At 36.5% G+C, this 13,711-nt stretch overlaps 1 non-coding gene across 1 annotated transcript; it reads right to left on the bottom strand.

Moving 5' to 3' along the window:
- Positions 1-6,227: 6,227 nt before the first annotated feature.
- On the bottom strand, positions 6,228-6,329 carry LOC115220657. The gene has a single exon (XR_003882581.1). It is a non-coding gene; the product is annotated as a U6 spliceosomal RNA (small nuclear RNA).
- Positions 6,330-13,711: the final 7,382 nt, after the last annotated feature.

Raw genomic sequence — 13,711 nt, 5'->3', positions numbered from 1 at the left:
ACAATGTACAATTATCACATTATTTCTGTCTTACACTGTAATAACTTTTAGATATCACATAAACAATAACATGTATTTTATATATGTACAATATAATTAATTCATTGTGTGTATATAAAATACAACTATTTGGACATTGAATTACTGCCATGCCAAAGAACTGCATTGTTTAGACAAACAAATTGACCACAATGCTTATTTTTAGGCCTGGTGCTTATTCCACCATCACTTTTGCCAAACTGTTAAGTTACAGGGAAGGAAACAAATCAACATTGAATGTCAAGAGGTGGTGTGGGGGACAAGCACAAACACAAACACACATAGATGTCTATATTTATCTGCCTATCTATTTTTCTATCTACATATATGTAGGTATATGTATGTGTGTGTGTATGTAGATATATATGTAGTATATATATCATTACACAATGAGCTTCTTTCATTTTCCATCAACCAAACCCTCTCTCAGGGCTTTGGTCAGCCCAAGGCTGTTGTAGAAAACCTTTATTCAAGATGCCACGCAGTGAGACTGAACCCAGAATCATATAGTCCATGGCCTTCTCTCAAACTCAGAGCAGCCCTTGAGGAGAGAGGGAAAGTCACTGATAAAATCATGAATAGCAACAAAAGGAATTTGACTAACAAACAATTGGTTAATTGTTTAACCAGCACATTAAACAAGCAATCAATTAGTCAGTGATAAGCTATCTTACCAACTGACTTACAATAAAGATGTGATGTTGAGCCATGGCATGTGTTTATTATTATTGCTCTTATGACCCTTCCAATGCGCAACAAGATTTGTTTCAACACCCAAATTCACATCAAGAATCTTGCAAATCAAATACAAATATGAAATATCACAGTTCTTATTGGATAAATCCAGTAACCAATTTCTTGAGTCTGAAGAATTTGAGTTGGTCTTTAAGCATTGTTTTTCTAATTAGATTTTTTAATTAACAATTAACTATCTATAATCTTGTGAAAGTAATCTAAATTTCAAAAATTCTGACCCCAAAAAGGTCCAGTGAATATTATATGGTATGGGGTTATTAACCCGTAGATTATGAGTTCAAATTCTCAACAGGTTTTTCTTTTATCTTTTTTTTTTTCCTTTTCTGAATGGAGAGTTTTATATTTTTTGTCATTGGCACTTTTGAAAATTATAGTTTTGGAATTGCATATTACACATTCTTAGCAAAAACTACTGAAGATCCACATCCCACCTCGATGTTTCATTTAATGGAACATTACTTTGGTTTTTTGCAATGTCAGAATATGAATAATAAACATATTGCAAAAGTGAGGTGTCAGCTGTCTTAAATGGCAATTAATTCCGTATCAGTTGATGCATCATCTGGGAATATTATCGGACTGTCAGGTCTTTTACAGAGGAAGAAAGAGGAGGGCAACAACAATACAGCAAAATTATCACTTGATCTATTAGAAATATTAACCAAATCTCTGTTAAATAATATATCATAAAATATGACACACTATGTAACATTGACCTATACACTGCGCCTGGGAAATACTAGGTGATGGCTATGGCTAGAGAAACTTTGGTTATAAGACTACCTGATTAGGGTAGATTTAGTGCTTTCCTAACAGTCAGATAAATTTTGTAAATGACACCTACATAGAGTAGTTATGGTTGTCAAAATACCAGCTGGTCTTTGATTAAGCAGTTCTATGATTGAAGACATTCCAGCTTTGACCATCCTGTCATTTTAGTGCTATGTAGTAATACCTTTGAGGCAGTAAAAGCTTGATTTGAAAGAGATTTAGAAATTATTTTAGCAGCTAGAGAAAATTGTTCAGTGCAATGTTTTGCCGGTTGCGGCAGAATAGTGAGAGCAAAAAGAAGAGAATTGTATGGATGTTGTGGGGAAGGGAAGGACGAGTGTGTGTGGGGGAAGCTGGATCTCCATCGTTTGACGACGAGGATTCAGTTGTTCAGTTGAGTGAATTACCTGCTCTTGAATTAATATATAGGCATCTGAAAATTCCACAAACAAATGTACCATTATTGTAATTCTCAGGTAGAATCAATGAAGTATAGTGCATGTGTGTGTGTGTGTGTGTGTGACAAGGCTGGACCGTTTTGATTTACAGATAGAATCCACCGGACAGGCTTCACTATAGTTTCTGTTCCCTACGTCTGATTCCTCTCATTTTCAGCTATGCTATTAGCTTATTTAAACAATGCCATTAATACACTCAAACATTAATACCTGGGCATTTAAACCGGTCACATCTGGCCAAAATATTCTACCTGTCCACTCTGCGGAGTGGTTGATGCTAGGAAGGGCATCCAACCATGAAAACCCTGCCAAAGCAGACACAGAAGTCTAGTACAGATTCCTGCCTAGCCAGCTCTTGTCAAACTATGCAACTCATGCCAGCTAGGAAGGAGGACGTTAAATGATCATGATCATGATGTCCTATGATCAAACTGACCAGATTCCATCTCTCACACCAACCCTACAATGTCATTCTGAAAATTAGCAATCACATCATCAAAATCGAAGCTATGAGATAAGGAATGGTTCATTCAAAGCAATGTGATTAAGTAAGCATTTATGAGTAATCTGAATGCTAAGGATTTAAACATCCACTGGAACATGACCACCACCACTTTCTAAAAATCTTTGAACATGGACGTTAAACGATGATAATGATGGCATATGTACATGTGTGTATATAAATATATATATATACACATATGTGGATGGAGTACGTCTATGTGCTTGTACATATATATTTCTCTTTCACATTTTATTTTTGTATTACAATGCTTCAAGTGAACTACTACACTCTTATATGGATATATATATAAGTATATATATATGTGAATGTATACGTATGTGTGTGTGTATATATGTATATGTATATATGTGTGTATATATATGTGTGTGTGTGTGTGTGTATGTATCCATATGTGTGTGTATATATATATATATATATGCATATATATGTGTATCTATCTCACTCTAAATATCATGTGAGTGTGTATACTTATGGATGTGTATATGTGTGTATATAAGTGCATGTATGTGTGTGTTATAGGAATATCATGGATAAATAAGAAAGTGCGAAGTAGACAGTGAAAGACAGAGAGAGAGAGAGAGAGAGAGAGGAAAGAGCGAGGGACAGAAGGAGGGAAGAGGGGAGAGGGAGAGAGAAAGAGATAAATATAGATGCATAGAAATAGAAAAAAAAAAGTGAATTCTAACACAAAAGGGAAAGAGAGACAGAAACAAATGCGTGAAAAATGAAAAGAAGCGATTAGAAGAGATTAAACGAAAAATAGAGAAAAAGATGAGAAGAGATGAGAAGGCGATAAGAAAGAGACGGACAAATAAACCTTGAAAGTTTAAATCTTTTCTCCTCTTTTTTTTATATTCTGTATTGATTTGATAGTTACACTGCGGACATTTAGTATGAAGTGATGTAAAATAGCTGAAAGAGAGCTGGTAGGTGTGATATTATTATTTAGAGAACGAATAAACAGAATGATTGAATGAGTGTGGGGAGGGGGGGTGATAGAATGAAGGGAATGAGAGAATGAGAGAATGAGAGAATGAGGAGTGTGATAGGATATAAAGGGGAATGATGGAATGAGGGGATTGATAGACTAAACGGAATGATAGAATAAGACAAGTGAGAGAATGTATGTGTATACACCTATCTGTCTGCATGTCTGTCAGTCTATCTCTCTCTCTCTCTCTCTCTTTCTATCTATCTATCTATCTATCTATCTATCATCATCATCATCATCATCGTTTAACGTCATGTATATATATATATATATATACTCTTTACTCTCTCTTTTACTCTTTTACTTGTTTCAGTCATTTGACTGCGGCCATGCTGGAGCACCACCTTTAGTCGAGCAAATCGACCCCGGGACTTATTCTTTGTAAGCCCAGTACTTATTCAATTGGTATCGGTCTCTTTTGCCAAACTGCTAAGTGACGGGGACGTAAACACACCAGCATCGGTTGTCAAGCAATGCTAGGGGGACAAACACAGACACACAACACCCTCCCCCACATATATATATATATATATATATATATACATATATACGACAGGCTTCTTTCAGTTTCCGTCTACCAAATCCACTCACAAGGCATTGGTCGGCCTGGGGCTATAGCAGAAGACACTTGCCCAAGATGCCACGCAGTGGGACTGAACCCAGAACCATGCGGTTGGTTAGCAAGCTACTTACCACACAGCCACTCCTGCGCCTATATATATACTCTTTACTCTTTTACTTGTTTCAGTCATTTGACTGCGGCCATGCTGGAGCACCGCCTTTAATATGTATATATATATATATAGAGAGAGAGAGAGAGGGGGATACATATATATATATATATAAGAGGGTGTTGAAAAGGGTATCATAACGGGCCCGGTTGGAGGCCCAACCTTCTGAGTTCTTTTACAGGGCTTAGAAAAAATGAAGGATATGTACATATATATATATATATATATATATATATATATATATTATATATATATGTATGTATACACATATATATAAGTTCCAAAATTTAAACAGCAACACAAAGGAACAAACAAAAATTCACACCTGATAGGAGATATTGCTAATTCCTCATCAGGCGCAGGTGGTAAGTAGCTTGCTTACCAACCACATGGTTCTGTGTGGCACCTTGGGCAAGTGTCTTCTACTATAGCCTCAGGCCGACCAAAGCCTTGTGAGTGGATTTGGTAGACGGAAACTGAAAGAAGTAAAAGAGTATATGTATATGTATATATGAATTTATTTTTTTTATTCTTGTACTTGTTTCGATCATTTCACTGCGCAGAACACCACCTTTAGTTGGAAAAATTGTCTCCGAGACTTAATCTTTTTATAAGTCTAGTACTTATTCTATATATATATATATATATATATACTGAAAACTACAGATAAGGAAATAATTTTATTCTCAAACACCGGATAATACTAATAATATGGCATGAACAGGATAAACTATCTATATTTTGCAGAAACATCTGTTTGGCAGCCAGTCATGAGACTCGAAATATTGATAGTTTATCCTGTTCATGCTATATTTCTGGCATTATCCTGCGTTTGAGAATAAAATTATTTCCTTATTTGTATTTTTCAATACATCTCAATACTTCTAAAATAAAATTTGTGTGTTGACTTTCAACGCAAGTTGAATTTAACACACACACACACACACACACACACATATATACATATAGATGACAGGCTTCTTTCAGTTTCCATCTGCCAAATCCACTCACAAGGCTTCAGTTGGGCCTGAGGCTATAGAGGAAGACACCTGCCCAAGGTGCCATGCAGTGGGACTGAACCTGGAACCATGTAGTTGGGAAGCAAGCTTCTTACTACACAGCCATGCCTCTGCCAATTTATGAAAACTTTACAAGGGGACGTTTGATGGCATCTCTGAAGGTTCACCTTGAACCAATCTTTAGTGTAATGCTAAATGGTTTTCATATATAACTTGACATAAAAAGAAATATTAATTTGTACACAGATTTTTTATTATGAATAATATATATATTATATATATATATATATATATATATATATATATACTTGTAGTTCATTTAAACTACCTTTTAACAGTTCTAACAAATGTACAAGACACTGCATGAGGACTCAGCTCTGCTTGCACATTTACTTATAGCAAAAACAGCTGTAAGCTAATGAAATTGGCTACATAACTTCTGTTATTGTTTTATTCATTAATATTTTATTATTTTGTTGTTTTAGTATCTACATTTCCATGCCTGCATATTGTTATCATAATCATGGTTAACATCAACATCATCATCATCATCATCATCATCATCGTCGTCGTCGTTGTCGTAGTCATCATCGTCATACATCTACTTTTCTGGGATGGTATGAGTCAGAAGGATATTGATGAATCAGAATTTCCATGTCCGGATACATTACTAATCGTCAACTTTCATCTGTTTCCAAGTAATTTTAATATTCTCTTTAAATTTCAACTTTACCTCTCCCCAACAAGAGTGCAGAAGGTCAGCACTTATGGGGGAGATTTAAGTTGATTGACTCAACTCAGTACTATGATACCGCTCAACTGTCATAGTACTGATTTCATCGACTTCAAAAATACAGAAGACAAAAGCCAACCTTGGCAAGATTTGAACTCAGAACATCATGACAAAATATTGCTTAAGACTTTGCCCAGTGTCTTAATGATTCTGCCAGCATCCCAATTTTGTATGTCATTCTTGGGTAGGGGCCATGATAATGTTCTCTGTAAAGGTCTCAAAAGTGTTGGTGTCATGATGGAAACATCCTGTACACTTTGTGAAGTGGTCAGCATTAGGAAGGGCAGCATCCTGCTGTAGAAACCATGCCAAAGCTGACATAAGACATTGGCACAGCCCACACATTCCTCTGCTCTGGGCATATTGTCCAACCCATGCTAGCATGGAGAAATGGATGTTAAATGAAGACAAATACAACTTATCTCTACCTCACACTAACTCTCTCTATACACACACACATCTTGTGTCTTTCATTTGTTTCAGTCATCGGATTGTGGGCCATGCTTGGACAGGACCTTGAAGAATTTTTAATCAAACTAATCAATCTTGGTACTTATTCTATCGGTATCTTTTGCTGAACCACTAAGTTGCAAGGATGTAACTTAGTGGTGGTGGGGGGAGGGTCACACACAGATACAAAGACACACACACACAGATATTTATGTATGATGTGTGCGTGTGTGTGCATGTATATATACATATATATATATATATATATATACATATATATATATATACATTCTTTTATTCTTTTACGTGTGTCAGTCATTTTGTTTGCTGCCATGCTGGAGCATCGCCTTTAGTTGAATTAATCAACCCGAGGACTTATTCTTTGTAAGCCTAGTACTTATTCTATCACTTTTGCCAAACCGCTAAGTTATGGGGAAGTAAACACACCAACACTGGATGTCAAGCGATGGTGGGGGTGACAAACACAGACACACAAACATATACATACATATATATATATTTATATATGTATATATCTATATATATATATAATGTGTGTGTGTATATATATATATATAATGTGTATGTGTATATATATATATATATATATACATATATACATATTTATATACATGTATACATATTTATATATATATATAAATACAATGGACTGCTTTCAGGTTCCGTCTACCGAATCCACTCACAAAATTTTGGTCAGCCCAAGGCTATAGCAGAAGACACTTGCCCAAGGTGTCACCACACGGTGGGACTGAAACTGCAGCCATGAGATTGGGAACCAGACTTCTGATCGCACAGCAAAGCCTATTCATAGACAGAAAATGATTAATTGTAAAAGTAGTAGAGAGAAAAGGAGAAAGAGAGAGGAAAGAGCAAGATTAAAGGAAGAATAAGAGGAAAAATGTAGATTTTTTTTTCCTCTCTTCTGACAAATCGTATTGTTTATAAATACATCACATCTACATTTACTTATGCTGCAATCTCAGCTAAAACTCAGATGCAGAGCGTGTGTGTGTGTGTGTGTGTCTGTGTGTGTGTATGAATATTGGTTGCGTGTATGTGTGACTGTGTATATGTGTGTTTGTGTGCGTTCACGAGTGTGCCTAGGTGTAGATATCTATCTCTCCCTCTCTCTCACTCTCTCTATATATATGTGTGTGAATATCGGTTGTGTGTATATGTGACTGTGTATGAGTGTTTGTGTGCGTTCACGAGTGTGCCTATGCATATATATCTATCTATCTCATTCTGTCTCACTCTGTCTCACTCTCTCTCAATATATATGTGTGTGTATGTGTGTGTGAATATTGGTTGTGTGTATATGTGACCGTGTATGCATGTGTTTATGTGTGTCCACGAGTGTGCCTATGCCCAGATATCTCTCTATCTATCTCTCTCTCTCTAACTCTCACTCTCACTCTCTCTCTATATATATGTGTGTGTGAGTATTAGTATGTATATATTGATATTTCAATATATATATATATATATATGCAAACACAGATATCGAGACAAATAAATAGATATTTTTGTCTCAGATATGTTGCTGTTGTTAAATGTATATATATATATATATATGTGCGTGTGTGTGTGGCTGTGTATACAATCAAGTGTGTGTACATACGTGGGTATGTACATATACATGTGTATATATGCATAGCTAGGAAGAAAATATAGATAGGTACATATATGTATTCTTTCTACTCTAGGCACAAGGCCTGAAATTTCGGGGGAGTAGCGAGGTCCAATCGATTACATCGACCCCAGTATGCAACTGGTACTTTATATATTGACTCCGAAAGTATGAAAGGCAAAGTTGACCTCGTTGAAATTTGAACTTAGAACGTAACGACAGATGAAATACCGCTAAGCATTTCGCCCAGCATGCTAACGTTTCTGTCTGCTCGCCGCCTTGGTAGACACATATATTATCATCACCATCATCATCCCCATCATCACCATCATCATCACCATCATCACCATCTTCATCATCACCACCATCACCATCATCATTTTCGTCATGAGCTGGATGGTGTTTTATCCACAATACCCCTACCCACACCTTGCACTCCCTTGTCATCTCCTTTGAGAGGTAAATAATCCCGATTTCAGTTTACATACACACATTTATATATACACACACATACATTCATACACACACATATATACAAACATACACACATAGACGCATACATACACACTTACATATTAGCACACATACATGCACACCTTCATACATACACACATACATACACACATACATGCAGATATATACACATACACGCATATACATACACACATACACACCTACATACATACATATACACACATATATACATACATGCACGCACATACATACACACATAATACACACATATATAAACTCATACACAAATACATACACACATACATACAGACATACATATACATATACATATGTACCTATCTTGTATTCTTTAGTCGTCTGGTGGACTGACATGGAAGGATTTTGTCAAATGAATTAACACCATTACAAGTTGCATTAAGCTTGGTCCTTATTTTATTGGCCTGTCATGCTGAATCGCTTAGTTATGGTGACACAAACAAACCAACACCAGTTGTCATGCAGTGGTGTGTAATGAGCACAAACACATACATACACACAAACACACACACCCCATGTGTGCATGCACCTGTGATGGATTTCTTTTAGTTTCCATCTACCAAATCTACTGACAAGGCTTTTGTTCGACCCAGGGCTATAATTGAAGATACTTGCCAAAAGTGAATGTATACGGAAACAAGGACGAAAAAGGAGGAGAACTGGTACATAAGTACAAATACAAACAAAAGGACATTAACAACAGGTGTCTTTCGACTAAGGATAAATTATATTAAGCTGGTGTATGTGGAAGTGAAGCCTTGCGTGTATGTATATATATGTATATATATATTCGCTATTTCTAGCATGTAAAAATTACCAAATAAAGGTAGTTTTCTTTTGTGTTTAAATGTACACTATTTTAAAATATGTATATATACATACTGGATTTTCGGTTTCCATCTACCAAATCCACTCACAAGGCTTTGGGCGGCCTGAGGTCATAGTAGAAGACACTTACCCAAGGTGCCACGCAGAGGGACTGAACCATAAACCATGTGGTTTGGAAGCAAGCTTCTTACCACACAGCCGCACCTATGCCTATATGTTCAATAAAATCATTAGTAACTGTTTCTCCTGTATTTCCTTTTACCAAATGCCAGGAACTTTTCAGTGCCCCATCACATGCGCACGTGTGTGTGTGTGGTGTGTGTATATATATATATATATATATATATATATATATTTATATACATACACATATATATCACCGTGATCACCGTGACCGACCAGGCTATCAGATGTTGCTACTCATGGCTGGTCACAATGTGCTTCGCATTGTTTTAGCCTTCAAATGACGCCACCCCGCTGGCTAAGCGAGCAGGCCGACAGAAGAAAGAGTGTGAGAAAGTTGTGGCGAGACAGTACAGCAGGGATCGCCACTACCCCCTGCCAGAGCCTCGTGGAGCTTTAGGTGTTTTCACTCAATAAACACGCACAACGCCCTGTCTGGGAATTGAAAACGCGATGCCACGACCACGAGTCCGCTGCCCTAACCGCTGGGCCACTGTGCCTCCATTATATATATATATATAAACACCTAAAGCTCCACGAGGTTCCGGCAAAGGGCGGTGGTGAACCCTGCCATACTCTCTCTCTCTCTCTCTCTCTCTCTCCATATATATATATATATATATATGTATATATATATATATATATAAATACATATATATATACATACATACATACATATATACATATATACATATATACATATATAAATATATACATATATATATAAATATACACACACACATATGTATATATATGGTGGAGATAAAGATAAAGATGAGAGAAGGAGAGAGTGAGATGCAGTGAGTATTATTTGCCTAGCGACTTCCTTTCCATTGTTATAGCTGTAGTCTTTTAGCTGTAATACTATATTATGGCTGTTATACCATCTCTCATTGTTGTTGTTGTTGATATATTCACCCTTCAAAATGCTGTCCATGGCTATTTTAATATGGCAATGACATGCTGTAAGAACAGTTCAGTGATATACACATTGCACTTTATTTCAGTTATATATATGTGTGTTGTGGTGTGTTTGTGTGTGTGGGTGTGTGTGGTCTGTATATATGATATATATATAGTATGTATGTAGGTATGATTATATATATATCTATATATAGAGATATATATATATGTATGTATATAATATATGTATTATATATGTATATATATATCAAAATTATTATATATATAGATATATATATATATATATATATATATATATATTATTATATATATTATATATATATATATACTCTGTACTCTTTGAGTTCTTTTACTCTCTTTACTGTTTCAGTCATTGACTGCGGCCATGCTGGGGCGCCACCTCTAGTCGAGGCAAATTGACCCCAGGACTTATTCTTTGTAAGCCTATTACTATCTGTCTCTTTTGCCAAACCGCTAAGTTACGGGGACGTAGACACACCACCATCGGTTGTCAAGCTATTTTGGGGGGACAAATATAGACACACAAACACACACACACATATATATACACATACATATAAATATGACGGGCTTCTTTCAGTTTCCATCTACTGAATCCACTCACAAGGCTTTGGTTGGCCCCAGGCTTTTGTAGAAGGCACTTGCCCAAGGAGGGACTGAACCTGGATCCATGTGGTTGGTAAGCAAGCTACTTACCACACAGCCACTCCTGCACTCATATATACATATTATATATAATATATATATATATATATATATATATATGTGTAATTATAGCTGTGTGTGTGTGTGTATATATATATATATATATATATGTGACTGTGTTGTGTATCGTTGGCGAATTTTTTCCTCCGTCTTCCCTTCCTTGGATCTTTCCTTTTTCTATGTTTATGACAAAGAGCTCCGCTTAAAACGTTAAATCCTCCTTCTTTCATGCTGGGCCATCCCCTTGAAAAATTTTTAGTCGACCAAATTGACCGCAGTATTTATTTTTTTAAAGCTTGATGCTTATTTTATAGGTCTCCTTTGCAGAACCACTATGTTACGGGCTCACATACATACCACCACCTATTATCAAGCTGTAGTGGGGGACATACACAGATACAAAGACACACACTCATAAATGCCATACATCTATATATACATACATTTTTACATATACAGGCATGGCTATGTGGTAAGACACTTGCTTCCCAACCACATGGCTCTGGGTTCAGTCCCACTGCATGGCACCTTGGGGAAATGTCTTGGGGAAATGTCTTCTAGAGCCTTGCGAGTGGATTTGGTAGACAGAAACTGAAAGAAGCCTGTCGAATATGTATGTGTGTGTGTGTGTGTGTGCGTGTGTGTATGTGTGTGCGTGTGTTTGTGTGTGTATGTGTGTGTGCCTGCATTGTCCCCCCCCCTGCTCCCATTGCTGGACAACTGATGACGAAGATAATAATGATGGTGGTGGTGGTGGTGGTGGTGGTGGTGATGATGACGATGACAACGATGACAGCTATGACAATGATGACAACAATGAAGATTGTGATGATGTTGATGATGATACACTGCTTATTTTCATATCTCTTATCTTTCATTGCACTGTGGCCATGCTGGAGCATTCCACAGGAGAACTTTAATCAAAGTAATCAACCCCGGCGTAAAATTGTCTTTTTTTTTGCTTTGTTCTCATTTTATTGTTCTCTCCATTTGCTGTACTGCTAAGTAATGGGAACACCAGTTGTAAAGTGGAAGTGGGGGAAAACACACACACACACACACACACACACACACACATACGTGTGCACATACACACAGGTATGTTTGTATGATATATATATATATGTGTGTTTGTATATGAGTGTGTATTCATGTACATAGTCACAGTTGTGGTGGTGGAGGCAATGATGACAATTATTATAACGATAACGATGATAATGATAATGATGATGATAGTGATGATGATGATGATGATGATGGAGCAATGAAACAGCAGATATTGAACAGTGACTCAAAAATGTAACATCGTTAGCAGCTTTTGCTATTGCTGTTGCTGTTGTTACTGTTCTTTTTTATCTCCATGTCACTGGGCCATTTGAGTTGACACACAGTCAAAATATTATCAATCTGATATTCCATTCATTCCTAGACTGCATTACCTGGTGCAGTTATTCTCAACCAGGGACCATATGGCACTTGGGGGAGGGTCCACATAAGATTTTGGCGTTAAAACTTATCTGCAATAAACTGGTTATATTTCTTCAATTCACGAAATATTTAAACATTTTTTTGATACCAGTTCCTAATAATATCTTCATCATCATTATCAGGAGAGGCTGTGTGGTAAGTAGCTTGCTTACGAATCACATGGTTCCGGGTTCAGTCCCACTGTGTTGCACCTTGGGCAAGTGTCTTCTATTGTAACCTCAGGCCGATCAAAGCCTTGTGAGTGGATTTGGTAGACGGAAACTGAAAGAAGCCTGTCATATATATGTATATGTGTGTATACATATATATATATATATATACAAATTGAGATAGGGGTTGTAAATGCAACCCTCCATGGGATAACTTATATCCAATATACTGCCAGTAAAGCACCCAACAAAGTTAATACATAAATGTTAAGAATTGCGATACAATTAATTCATTTATTGTATTATATGGGCAAAGGTAAAATGTTTTACCACAAATTCATAATACAAAATAACATTTTCTTATTTTCCATTCTCCATTTTCTTATTTTGTATATATATATATATGTATGTGTGTGTATATGTTTGTCTTCCCAACATCGCTTAACAACCGATGCTGGTGTGTTTATGTCCCCGTAACTTAGTGGTTCGGCAAAAGAGGCTGATAGAATAAGTACTAGGCTTACAAAGAATAAGTCCTGGGGTCGATTTGCTCGACTAAAGGAGGTGCTCCAGCATGGCCACAGTCAAATGACTGAAACAAGTAAAAGAGTAAAGAGTATCATCATCATTTAACGTCTGCCTTCCATGCTGGCATGGGTTGGATGGTTTGTCAGGAGCAGCTAGGCAGAAGCCTGCACCAGACTTCTATGTCTGTTTT

Source organism: Octopus sinensis, linkage group LG16 (genome assembly GCF_006345805.1).
Source record: "Octopus sinensis linkage group LG16, ASM634580v1, whole genome shotgun sequence".
NCBI classification, from domain to species: Eukaryota; Metazoa; Mollusca; class Cephalopoda; order Octopoda; family Octopodidae; genus Octopus; species Octopus sinensis.
Note: the sequence above shows the minus strand (reverse complement) of the source record. Positions and strands in the feature narration are given on the sequence as shown.